Consider the following 12,357-nt stretch of genomic DNA (forward strand, 5'->3'; position numbering starts at 1 on the left):
ACCTCACAAGGATTCTATCTTAAGGATGTTTGGTAAGCGGGTTTTAATAGAATTATGAGGTTCCTTCACAAAGTTATTTTATGGAGGAAATTTTATATTACAGCCTTGGTTGAGCTGATACATGTTAGAGTATTATTTTGTTAGACCATGTATTCAATAGTGAGAATGCAGAAGGGCAGCAGTTCCTTGTGCCATAGCTTGGTTTATTCTCCTTCAGCACCGCAGACAGCACCATATATTGGAAATTCTCTTGGCAGTGCTTGGCTGTGATGCTTTACGTCCTGGTGTTCTAAACAGAAGCTATATGTAAACATCATTTATAAAGAATTTTCAGTTTCCATTTAAAAATGCTCCTGGAAATGCAAGGTTTAAATACATTTTTATTGGCTTTTGATATTAACTGAATAGAAATTCATGATTTTTGAATGCACATTAAGTCTTGCATTCTAAACCCATTAGCAAAACAAATTCATTTTTATGCTCCAATAAATGTACATATATCAAGGCTTCCTGAATACTACATTTCTAGAGTATTAGGAAAAGGATGATGTTTGCATGTTTTGCAGCCTTTTTAAAGTGTTTTTTAAACAAATACGTTTTTGAAATAGACTTTCAGTGATTGAGTTAGTGTATTATAAAAATGTTTATTTTTAAACTCTCAATGGGTAAAGGGGGATCTATTACAATAATTTATTAAATTTCTAACTGTTATGTTAAAGCTAGCACAAATTAGCTGGATCCAGGACATTTTAAAGGTGAGGATCATACTTTATTCTTAGCTTATGTCTTTGTGAACAAGGCAAGAACATCAGGAGTCAAAGATATAGACAGCCTTAACACTGAGTTTTTTTCATTTGTCTCATATCCATAATGCTATGAAAACATTTTAGTTGGGAGATTATGAAATATGCATTAGCATCCCTATCCAGGCTAAAGAAGGCTCAGTGACTTTTGGCCCATGAAAGATCCATAAACCTTCTAGTTTCTTCAAAGAAACTGTTCTCTGTTTGGAGGAGAAAGTATGTCTCCATGGGGAAAGCATACTCAATGTTGTCACTAGAGTCCTGACACAGGATAGCTGCTTCCCTGGCTGCAAAAGTCTGCTATGGAAGTTTTTGAGATCGGTAGGGTGAGAATAATAAACTTTATTTTTATTGGCCAGAGACAAACTAGTGGCCCATCATTCTAAGGCTTATCTAATATCCCACTGAGGAACTGGGAACCTGTATAATGGAGACAGAAACTCTCCAGGGCTAGTGGTTTACTTTTACAATTATACATCATAATTTATGGGATAATCTTTTCTATATGGACTTTTAGTTTAAATAGAATGTTTACTTTAAAGTTATAAACCCAAGAAAACTGTGGGAGAATGAATGAATGAAAATAATGAACCTTGAGATATGCTGTACACATTAAATTATGATGATTGAGGCAATTTTGATTTCTCCTTTCTTTTTATTTTAAATAAAGCTGTAATAAGTTTAACTATAGGGTTCTAAATTTTGCCACCTTTGTACATATTGAATGAAATGAGACATAATCTCTATGATTTCTGGTATGCACTACATACCACATATCATTTAGCAGTGCTTTACTTATAAAGGGTCTGCACACACAGAGGTTCTTACATTATTGATATAATGGAATGGTAATATATCATTGCTTGCTGGGTGGACAGAGCTGCACCACAAATTAATTATGTGTGTTGCTGTTGGTTTACCACAAAATGGGATTGTTGGCATTTCTTGACCTGTCATGCATGCACAGCATAAGTGTGTGTGGCAGGAAGGCCAATATGGGCAGAAGCCACCAACAAGAAATTGGGAAACTATGGGTGGAGGGAGACAGGAATTTTTATTCAACATTGATTCAGCATAAGGTAAATAAAAAGCACATTGGCTAAATTGTCTGCAATACTTCATTTTTAGGACTAGCAGCTTCTGATTCCAGAGCTGACCTTTATAAGTCTTTAGTGACAGTATTAAATGTTTTTTCTTTTTGAGCATTTGGTTGAAAGTTTTGAGGAAAAGGAAATAGCTCAGATGAATTTCATCGTTACTGTCTCATTTGATGAATGAGACAGCTAAAAATGAAGAATACTAGAATGGCAAAAGTTGCCCTGTCAATTGCAGTTAGTACAGTGTCAACCATGTCAAGAATGTGGAAATGTAATTGGGCATTGAATCACTGTGGTTTTTTTTCCATTACTGAGCAGTTAGATAGTTCAGTGTGTCTGAAATAGAATTTGATTAGGGCTGTCAATTAATCACAGTTAACTCAAGCAATTAAACAAATTAACTAGATTTTAAAAAATCACAATTAATCGTGAGATAGAAAATAATCACAATTAATTGCAGTCTTAATCACACTGTTAAACAATAAGGGAATACCAATTTAAATTTATTTTACATATTTTAGATGTTTTTCTACATTTTCAATGTTATTGATTTCAATTACATCACAGAATACAGTGTACATTGCTCACTTTATATTATTATTTTTGTTTACAAATATTTACACTGTAAAAAGGATTAACAAAAGAAATAGTATCTTTCTGTTCATTTCATACAGCTACTGTAATGAATGAATGTGCAACTTACAAATGTAGAATTTTTTTTTACAAAACTGCACTCAAAACCAAAACAATGTACAATTTTAGAGCTTACAAGTCCACTCAGTCCTACTTCTTGTTCAGCCAATCGCTAAGACAAACAAGTTTGTTTACATTTACGGGAGATACTGCTGCCCACTTCTTATTTACAGTGTCACCTGAAGTGGGAACATGCATTCACATGGCACTGTTGTAGCCAGCGTTGCAAGGTAGTTACATGCCAGATATACTGAACGTTCGTATGCCTCTTCATGCTTCTACCACCATTCCAGAAGACATACTTCCATGTTGAATTAAAATTGGTATTCGATTATTGTCTAACAATGTGATTAAAACTGTGATTAATCATGATTTTTTTTTAATCTTGTGATTAATTGTGATTTTTTTTATCATTTGACAACCCTAAATCTGATAAAGTAAGGAAAAGGCTAACATGAAAATTTTGGGTTGGTTTCCTTCTGCTGCTTTGTGATCCTAAAATACACAAATGAATAGGATACATTAAAAAGGAATTATTGGTAGTTTTTGCTGATTCTATTTTTGGAATTAATTATTTATTGCAAAAATGGATAAGGCATCTGATATACAATGTGTAAGGCACTCATTCTATGTATACACAGTATGTTGCCAAATACTATTTACGTAATTTGAACAGCAATGTATAACATGATTAAAACTTGTTCTTCCAAGATAGAGAACATAATGTTGAATTATGTTGACCGTAATGATGTTGAAATTCATAATTTGTACAGGGAAAATTTTCATAGCAATGCATGAGAAATTAGACATGTTACTCTGATATTACTGGAGGTGGCATTGCCTTTTTTTCTCAGAGCTAGATGCAGCTCAGACCTTATTCTCACAAAACTCACCACAAAGCAAATTTTTATTGTTAGACGGGGTCATGGTGCAATGAAGTTTGAGAACCTCTGTGTAGGCTGAATAGATTATTTCCCTTCGTTTGTCAAATCAACACTATTGAGTAATTATTTAAAGCCTGATCTGTATGTATTTTAAGTGTTCCATCCAATCTGATCATCTTCCTCTTTCTAACTGAGACCACCTATAGCCTGATTTTTCAAAGGTATAAAGCACCCATATCTCCTGTTGACTTTAATAGAAATTGTAGGTTCTCGACACCTCTGAATATCAGATCATTGTAATCCATATATAAAAAAGAGGGACTGAGGTGATGGGAAAGAACAATGTAACCTGGTCTAGGCTTCCAACTAACGTTAATTGAATGAGAGTTCTGAGGTCTAATAAGCTTATATTCAAGGACGCTCATCTGCAATAATTTCTTTTATCAGATAAATGGACCATTGAAGAACTGAATGATTATAAAAACAACTAGCCTTGTTCATCCAAGTGCACCATTTGAGCTTCTTTCATGTGTGGCTGTCATAATGATGGCCGAGCTAGTGTAATTACTATTTGCCACAGCATGAACAACTGGCAAGAATATTAATTATTACACAAGTTGGAAGCAAAACAATTTGGAAACTGAGGGTCAGATCCTCAACTTGTATGAATTGTTCAATTGCACTCAATGGAGCTATGACAATTTACACCAGCTGACGCTGTGACCCATAAGCTACAGGGTGAACAGCATAAAAATTTAAAGGTAAGTATAGACAATAGGCCTGAGTCTGCTCTCATTCACTTCCGTGCAGCTTTTTCTGTTTTACATCAATTTAAGTGAAGTCAGTGAAGTGGAGTCAGGCCCAACAAATGTAGAATACATTTCTGCGATTTGATTTATGAAATGTATGTCTGGTCTACTAACTGTGGTGTTCTGGCCTTTGAATTTGATTTGATGTATATGTGTATAATTAACTTGAGAGGGGGCCAGAACAGGAATAGCAGCTTCGACAGAGCTTCCACAGCATCTGGCCAACTTTAGTCAGTATAATTAACCCTCACTACCAATATAATCCAATCATAGGAGCTGAGTTTTTCTTTTCCCTGGGAGTTCTCCACCCCTGCTCTCTCCCAAGGCTCCACCTCCTCCCCCAGGGCCCCACCTTTGCTCTGCCCTGTCCCCCAGGGCCCTGCCCTCGCTCTACCTCTTCCCACCCCCACTCTGCCGCCTCCTTGAGGGCCCTGCCCACTCTCTGCCCTCTCCTAGCCTCCAATCAGTTTTTTGGTGGTGCCCTGATCAACTGATTGGGGGTGCCACCAAACAGCTGTGGCTGGTGGTTGCTAAGCATTTTTTCCATGGGTGCTCTAGGGCTGGAGTACCATGGAGTCAGCACCTATGAATGCAATCCCTTTTTTTATTCTCATTCTAAAGGATGAACCATTTTAATATTTTGGACTTGTGTAATTAGTCTTAAATAAAATTTAAGTTACCTCTAACAGAAGAGGCATTAGAGAGGATGTGCTATAATTAATTTTGTAGTTTAGTTTTGGATAAGCTGGATGTATTGGCTAATAACAATGCTTTCCTTATTTACCTTTTCATCTGTTTTTAATACTGTTTTGGGGTAGCAAAAACAAGAGTCAGATTTGTTTGAACCAAGTGAAGTAGAACGCTAGTCTGTTGAAAAAAGAAGAGAAACAGCTCATGACTGAACAGAGAAAATCAGTATTCAATATCAAATATTGCTCCTTGTTTTAATAGTATTTAATTTTTTTGTAATTTTACAAAACCTATTACATTTGACAGGTGGATGAGAAAAGTCCAGTCTGAAAATTTGGTCTATGCAATATTTAACCATTTTACTTTTAGTAGCTTATGTATTTTCACTGTGACTAGGTAGGTCAACTTTGTCATGTTACTTTAATTTTAGAAAATTTATTGAAACAAACTTCATAGTTGCCACTGGGTCACATTTCATTTTTATAGAACATCTTTCTGGTTTAGAAAGTATTCTTGTGTTAGAGAATAGTAAAACATGAAGCACTTGCTGTCACTTAGGATCAATTTGTTTTAAGCTAGACTTATGCAACTGAAGATACCAATAGTTTGTTTTATGTATCCACCCTGTGTATACCCTTTTTAAATATTGCTGTTGAGTATATGATACATTTCTCTTCTACTCTTCACTAGAACAATCCCTGAAATTGACCTCATTGATCAGTGTCAAACTAGACCCTCAAAAAACTAAGTTTTACATTTACCTTTTTAAAAAACTTCATTTTAAAGAAAAGAAAACAAGTTGGGAGTTCATTCAAGGCCTGATAATGAAATGTGTTGTGAGACATACAGTGCTGAGTGCCTCCTACAATGTGCAGAGTTGTCTCAGCTCCCATTCATTTGGTGAAGTTGTGGTCACTCAGCACCTTGCAGAACTGAATTCTTATTGAAGGAGTAGCCCATTCTTCTTATGAATAACCTTCAGCACAGCTGGCTTTGCTCCATACTGATTAAGACCAGGAGCTATGGCCTACATGATTTTTTAGTTTAAAACAGCAACATGTGTTTATATTTTAAAAGCCGTTAGGTTTCTTTATTTTAAATATTTTTATTAAGAGTCCTTTATATTTTGTGTATCTTTCTCTCTTAAAAAGTAGATATATTCTTAAAAATAACTCTATTAAAATTGCACCTTCTTATACTACAGATGTGCTTCATTCATGTGTTCAGAGCCATATCTGATGACTTAAGTGGAAAAACAGAAATTTCTACTTGTGTGAACACCTCAGAGCCCACATAGTGAGCTGAAGTTTATCCCTTGAGCATTATCAACAGAATTGTTTACTATGTTACAATCAGTTGCACCTGAGCAAACCCATTGACGGCAATAAGACAGCACAGGTGTCACTGGAGGCATAACCAGAAAATAAAGGTGTTGCACAGGTGTAACTGAAGCTGTAATTTGGTTTGCAGAACATTAATTACTGGTGATAATGCTTTAGAAGGAAGAAACCCAGCTTGACTCTCAGAGCCTAGGTTTTCAGGAGTGGGGAGGATGGTAGCGATTTTGTATAATGAGCATGTTTTTGTTATGGAAATAATTGGAAGACAAAAGTATATGACCCCACAATGACATTTTTGCAGAGTCACTTTTTTGAGTAAAACTATGTTCTAATTTTCTCATCTGCAGTATGTCATAAGTATTTCATCTGCTGAGATATGAAATGTATAAGTTGTCACGTGTCAAATTGAATTTTGGTAAAGATTTTTGCTTTGAACTGTTTAAATGGTAGGTGCATGTCTTCCATGAACAGTTAAAGATGTAACCACCTTACCTCCACAGGTTGGTATAGGGTGTGTGTGTGTGTGTGTGTGAGAGAGCGTATAAAGTATGAAAAAAAACTGAGTACATTGTAAATAATATGCTTTTCGCTGTCAAAGTGACTTCAAAAAGTCAGGTTTCAGAGTAGCAGCCGTGTTAGTCTGTATCCGCAAAAAGAAAAGGAGTACTTGTGGCACCTTAGAGACTAATCAATTTATTTAAGCGTAAGCGTTCGTGAGCTACAGCTCACTTCATCGGATGCATTCAGTGGAAAATACAGTGGGGAGATTTTATATACACAGAGAACATGAAACAATGGGTGTTACCATACACACTGTAACAAGAGTGATCAGATAAGGTGAGATGTGGGTTCTACACATCTTCTGCCCCCACCCCCTGATGGTCATAACTCACCTTACCTGATCACTCTTGTTACGGTGTGTATGGTGACACCCATTGTTTCATGTTCTCTGTGTATATAAAATCTCCCCACTGTATTTTCCACTGCATGCATCCGATGAAGTGAGCTGTAGCTCACGAAAGCTTATGCTCAGATAAATTTGTTAGTCTCTAAGGTGCCACAAGTACTCCTTTTCTTTTTTCAAACGTCAGTTAAGCCTCTCAATGCTTTTGTGAATTAAATAATTATAGTTATCTGCCATTTCATAGATGGGAAAACTGAGGCAAGCAGTTTGATTTTTCCAGGGCAAAAGAAGAAATTGTTGTGAGAGCTACGACTGGAACTCAGTATTTTCTGGCAGCCAGTCCTGTGCTCAGTGAGATACATGCCATTGAAATGAGAGGCATATCATACAAATATGACTTTGGCTGCAATATGACACTTAGACTGTGACATACAATAAAATAATACTCTCATGAATGTGCCATAGTCAGGAAGCATGTCTATAGCATAACTCACTGTAACTGATATGGCATATGGTACACACTACATCCCCTACAACTTAATGTTGCAATGCAAAAGATTCAGTGATATTGTATTACTGGGCTATGTTGGTCAGTGTTAGGATGCATTCTAATAGTATAATGTTGAAAATCTCCATGAGTCACTAGACTGCTGTTATGAGCATCTGTTCAAGCCTCCTTGGCATTTTGATGCCTTTCACGGGACACTATCTTAGGCAGTCTTTCTTTACACACTCTTGACCAATATATGTGATATATTGGACTACAATTGTGGGCCAGTGCTTCAACTTTAATTTCTCGTGAAACACTTCAGTGTGCTTCAGATAACGAATGCTGTTGCTGATAGGAAGACAATTATACTATCAGGTAAGTCCGTTGACGAGGAGCCTATGGTGTGATTACAGCCTGGTGTTGAGGCACCTTGTTTTAACACCGTAGCACCAATCTTTTAAAGTGGCCTTGACCCAATTTCTAAAATTGTCCCCACAGATTTTGCATGTGCAGAACCCACATCTCAGACTGTAAATTGTTCAGGACAAAGTCTATGTGTTCATATATGTCTGGACAGCTCCTAACATGTTGAGTCACCTAGTGAAATATAAATAGTAAATAGAAATAACAATTTGCACTTGCAAATTTTGTAGTTAGCCATCAAACAGCTTTCACTGGCAACACTTCAGGGGCTATTTTTGAAGATCACCGATATTAGTTTAATCCCAGATATGGGAGTTGCTGTCAGCTGCACACCAACGTGAGGTGTGTCATGGCAAAACATTACCACAGAGTGAGGTTTGCATTTATGAAAGTGCATAAACGGGTGGGAATCATATTGCCCTTTTATCTTACAAAGTCATCAGTTTGGGACATTAGCATTTTCTTCTTCAAAAGGCATTATGACACAATAAGGGCCTGATTCTTTTAGTGCTCTTTTTCATTGCAGTCAGTATTTCTGTGCAAGGAGCTGATCTAACTCAAATTCTTGACTGTAGAGTGCAGCTGAAGTAACTGGGTTGTGCACAAAGGATAGGCTGATGGAGAAGAGAGCCTCTGTCATCCAAACTGCAGTAAGGTAGAACAGCTTCTCTTTGGTCACTACTATATCAATTTGTCACTCTCCTGATCCACCCACTGGGGTACTGCATTGTATTGCCTCCTGTTCAGGGCTGGTCTGTAATAACACAGGATGGCACTAAGTTGTGTCTTGCATCCAGTTTGGTATGAACAATTTCCATTCTGTTGTGAGCTCTCAAATGATGGTTTGAGACAGCAAAGTCAAATGAAGGATTTCTGTACAATGAAAACCTGCATTTCACATTTGGTTGTCAGATAAGAAAAAATTGTGATTTATCTGTTGGTATTTTGTAGCCATATATACTTGGACATGTACCTGCTTCCCAAAGGTAGTATGGGACACCACTGGCTGAGTAGAGCCAAAAGAGAAAATTAGCAGTGAAGGGACAGTGCTGGCAAACCACAGTTTTCTACTGCCGTTTGGTAGAAAGAAACAGAAGACCCTGAGCAATTTTTATTTTCAATCTCAGGTCAGATGTGTTAGTCAATGCACCTAGGAGTTTGAACTCAGATAAACACTTTGTATAGCAGGCAGTAAGTGATTTTAAATTTCACCTCCCTACCTGGTGTTTTTGTTTGGTTTTCCATGGCTGCCAGACAATGGGCTTTTTCCTAGTCTGCGCTGCTGTGCAGAATGCAGTTTGTGGAAAGGAAGCTTCCTGAAACATTAAGAAATGCAGTTATCTCTCTATCTTGAAAGTGAGGAAAATGATGGGGTTAGTTGCTCTAACTACAGTCCAGTCTCATTTATAAACACAGATTGCAATATTCTTGCAAAACTATTGGCTATGAGGATAGATAGAGCCTGTTTTTCCTGGGATACTTCACATAAACTAGATGGGATTGGTAAAAGTGAAGCATTCCAGTAATAACATTAGACTTTTTGTTGATGTGTTAAACACTAATAAAAATGTCAGCAACCAGGCAATGGCAGTAACCTTTGATGCTGAGAAAGTGTTTGATAGAATAGGCTGGGATTTCCTTTTTTATGCTTGATAGATTTGGGTTTGTAAGGATTTTGTTGGTGGATGAAGCCATTTTATGCTGATACAGCAGCTTCAGTCACAACTAATGGTGCAGGGTAAAAACCATTTTTACTACGTAAAGGAATGCACCACATGTCCTCTACTTCCTCATTTATCTGACCCTGCTGTTGAAAGTCTTGCTTTATGGCAAAATTGTAACTTGCTGTATGAAGCAGCACAATGAAGTAGGAGGGCATGAGGACCCTGTATGCTCCCCTGTGTGCTTTACCCAGATTACACTCAGGGCATACTAGGGACAGAGGGGCTGCTGTGTTTCTGCTTTTCTTGGATAGCTGGGTAGGGAGTCAGTGGAGCCTTGTGCCAGTATGCCAACCAGTGAGATGGAGATGAAGGTGGATAATCTGGGTGTAATCTGCAAATACAATAATCATACAGCTGTGTTTAGTGCAAAATAGTGTGTGTTGTCCCAGAGTAGATTAAAAACTGATTTTTAAAGATGCATCAGATTTTTTTTCTTTTTCTAGAGGGCAGAGTTAAGGTGCGTTAATTCTGTGCTTCTGTACCGTAGCATCTTTGGATATCTTTTAAGTTTAACGTTATCTTTGGAATTTCTTGGATTTGTAATGCTTGTTTTTAAAATTAGTTACAACATCCCTGTAATGTTTTTACCCTTAAATTACTGGTTTATCCTCAACTTTAACTCCAATTAACATAGTTTTATTTGGGAATTTCCTTAGATTTTTAAAAAACAAATCATATATAAACAGTAAACAAGAAACCCAAAGAGCATGTTATGTGTATTTCTAATTGTTTTAATATATTAGTATCAACCTTACTTTTTTCCCTTTATTTTAACTTTTAGGGCTAGGTTCACCAGTATGTTCTGGCTGCTTTACCTCACTCTGGACAAGTGCAAAGCACCCAAAGTGAAATGGCTAGTATCCTCCAGCTTCTGACCTCCACATTCAGACGGTCTTCTCTTAACCCCTGTCCCTCACATTCCCTTACACACACTCCTCTAGATTTCTTAGGAAGGACGCTCACTTTCAAAATGGTGACTCCATTCCATTGTTCCCAAAGGGAGAGAAGCCAAGCTGCCTTCAGGGAAGGTGGTGGCCTCCTATATTTTTGAGGCCACCATTTCCCATGAATTACAGAACCACAACTAGTGTTTCCATAACATTACTGAGTGGGGTGATTGGATTAGCGCACTGACAAAATTGGAGAGGGATATCCTACTGTCTGAAAGACAGATGTTTGTTTTAAGAGATTTGGCCTTTCTTTCTGGGGTTTTATTTGTATAATCATCAGTGTAATGTAATTATGTCCCTGTATTATGTATCACTCCAGATGTGCAAAGGGAACTTAGAGCTGCCTTAAAGGGGCAGTTGGGGATTCCACTGCCATGTGTTATAAAGCTGGCATAGGTGGCTCTATGCAACCTTCTCTCTTCTTGGTAGTAGGTGTGTTTCAGAGCAGGCCAGAGGTGGAACTGGGGGATGGGGTGTGATGGGACCAGGTGGGAGTTGGGGTCAGAATGTGTTATCCTTGTCAGTCCCTGAGGAACCATGACAATCTGGCAGAAGCTGGAGCAGCTATTAGATTGCTCCACTTGAGGTGTGGGCTGCTTTGACCCATGCTAGCCCCTGACATCAAGAGAGGCAGAAACATGGTTTAAAGCTATGTATGCTTCCCCTTCTCCCCATCCCTCATCAGCTGCACTGAGAATGAACTTGGTGCAGCTAAAATCAAGCCCAGTGTCTTGGTTTGTAACTTATATATAAGTGCATAAAGGGATAAATGCCTTTCCCTTCTCCTTCCCTTTTTAACACAAAAATAAAAATATTTTATTACACTGTTTATTCTCACATTAGGGAGAAAGAGGCCATGCATTTGTGTTAAATTACACTTAGATTACCTGTTAAATGAAAAATACTTTCATCAGTGGCAGTTTTAATACAAATAATTTCATTTAATATTTAATAGTATCATTTATTGAGTTATCTTAATTCAGTCACTTACTTATGGGTCCAAGGAGTGTCACAAATCCAGATCGTATTCGTGAGTGGAGGATTTTATATTTGGATCTGTGATTTGGCTGAAAGATGAGTTTTACACATCTAGATAAATAGCTCCCTATTGACTACATATATGATGATGCTTAAGATTGATGATTATTCCAGAAACAGTCCAGAAGAAATTATACTCAGTAAATTAGCTCATGATATACCTTTTTAATTCAGGAGAATGTAACTTTTGGGTTGTCCTAAATCTTTCTCCTTTTGGCTGAAAAAACACCTCTTTATTAATAATAAACTCATCTAATTTCTTTGATCTCCTGATATTTTTATAGACTTACAGGAATCACTTAACTCACTACTGAATTGCAGTCTTTGCAAAATTTTCATCTTCCCAGCACCACTAAGACATCTGTTTTTTACTGCAAAGCCTTTGGATCGAGCACCTTGACAATTCCTCTAGCCTGGAGGAATTCTTGGGTGGCATAGAGCCACTGTTGCAGAGTCTACACTCTGCTTGATTCCTGCAGTGGGTATGTTTGAGAGGAAAGGTGGCATCACCG

The 12,357-nt window shown here is 37.3% G+C and overlaps 1 protein-coding gene across 2 annotated transcripts in view; it reads left to right on the top strand.

The window, feature by feature from the left end:
- KCNN2 (potassium calcium-activated channel subfamily N member 2) overlaps positions 1-12,357 on the top strand; it is a gene marked incomplete at its 5' end in the record, with an annotated part of 107,512 nt that overhangs the window by 5,730 nt on the left and 89,425 nt on the right. Inside the window, one exon of one of the 2 annotated variants that reach the window (XM_084628239.1) lies at positions 4,216-4,238. The exons of the other annotated variant lie outside the window; for it this stretch is intronic. Of the gene's footprint in view, positions 1-4,215; positions 4,239-12,357 lie in introns of those variants that run through there. 2 annotated transcript variants of the gene reach the window in all.

Source organism: Lepidochelys olivacea (assembly GCF_965140295.1).
Source record: "Lepidochelys olivacea isolate rLepOli2 genome assembly, chromosome: 5".
NCBI classification, from domain to species: domain Eukaryota; kingdom Metazoa; phylum Chordata; order Testudines; family Cheloniidae; genus Lepidochelys; species Lepidochelys olivacea.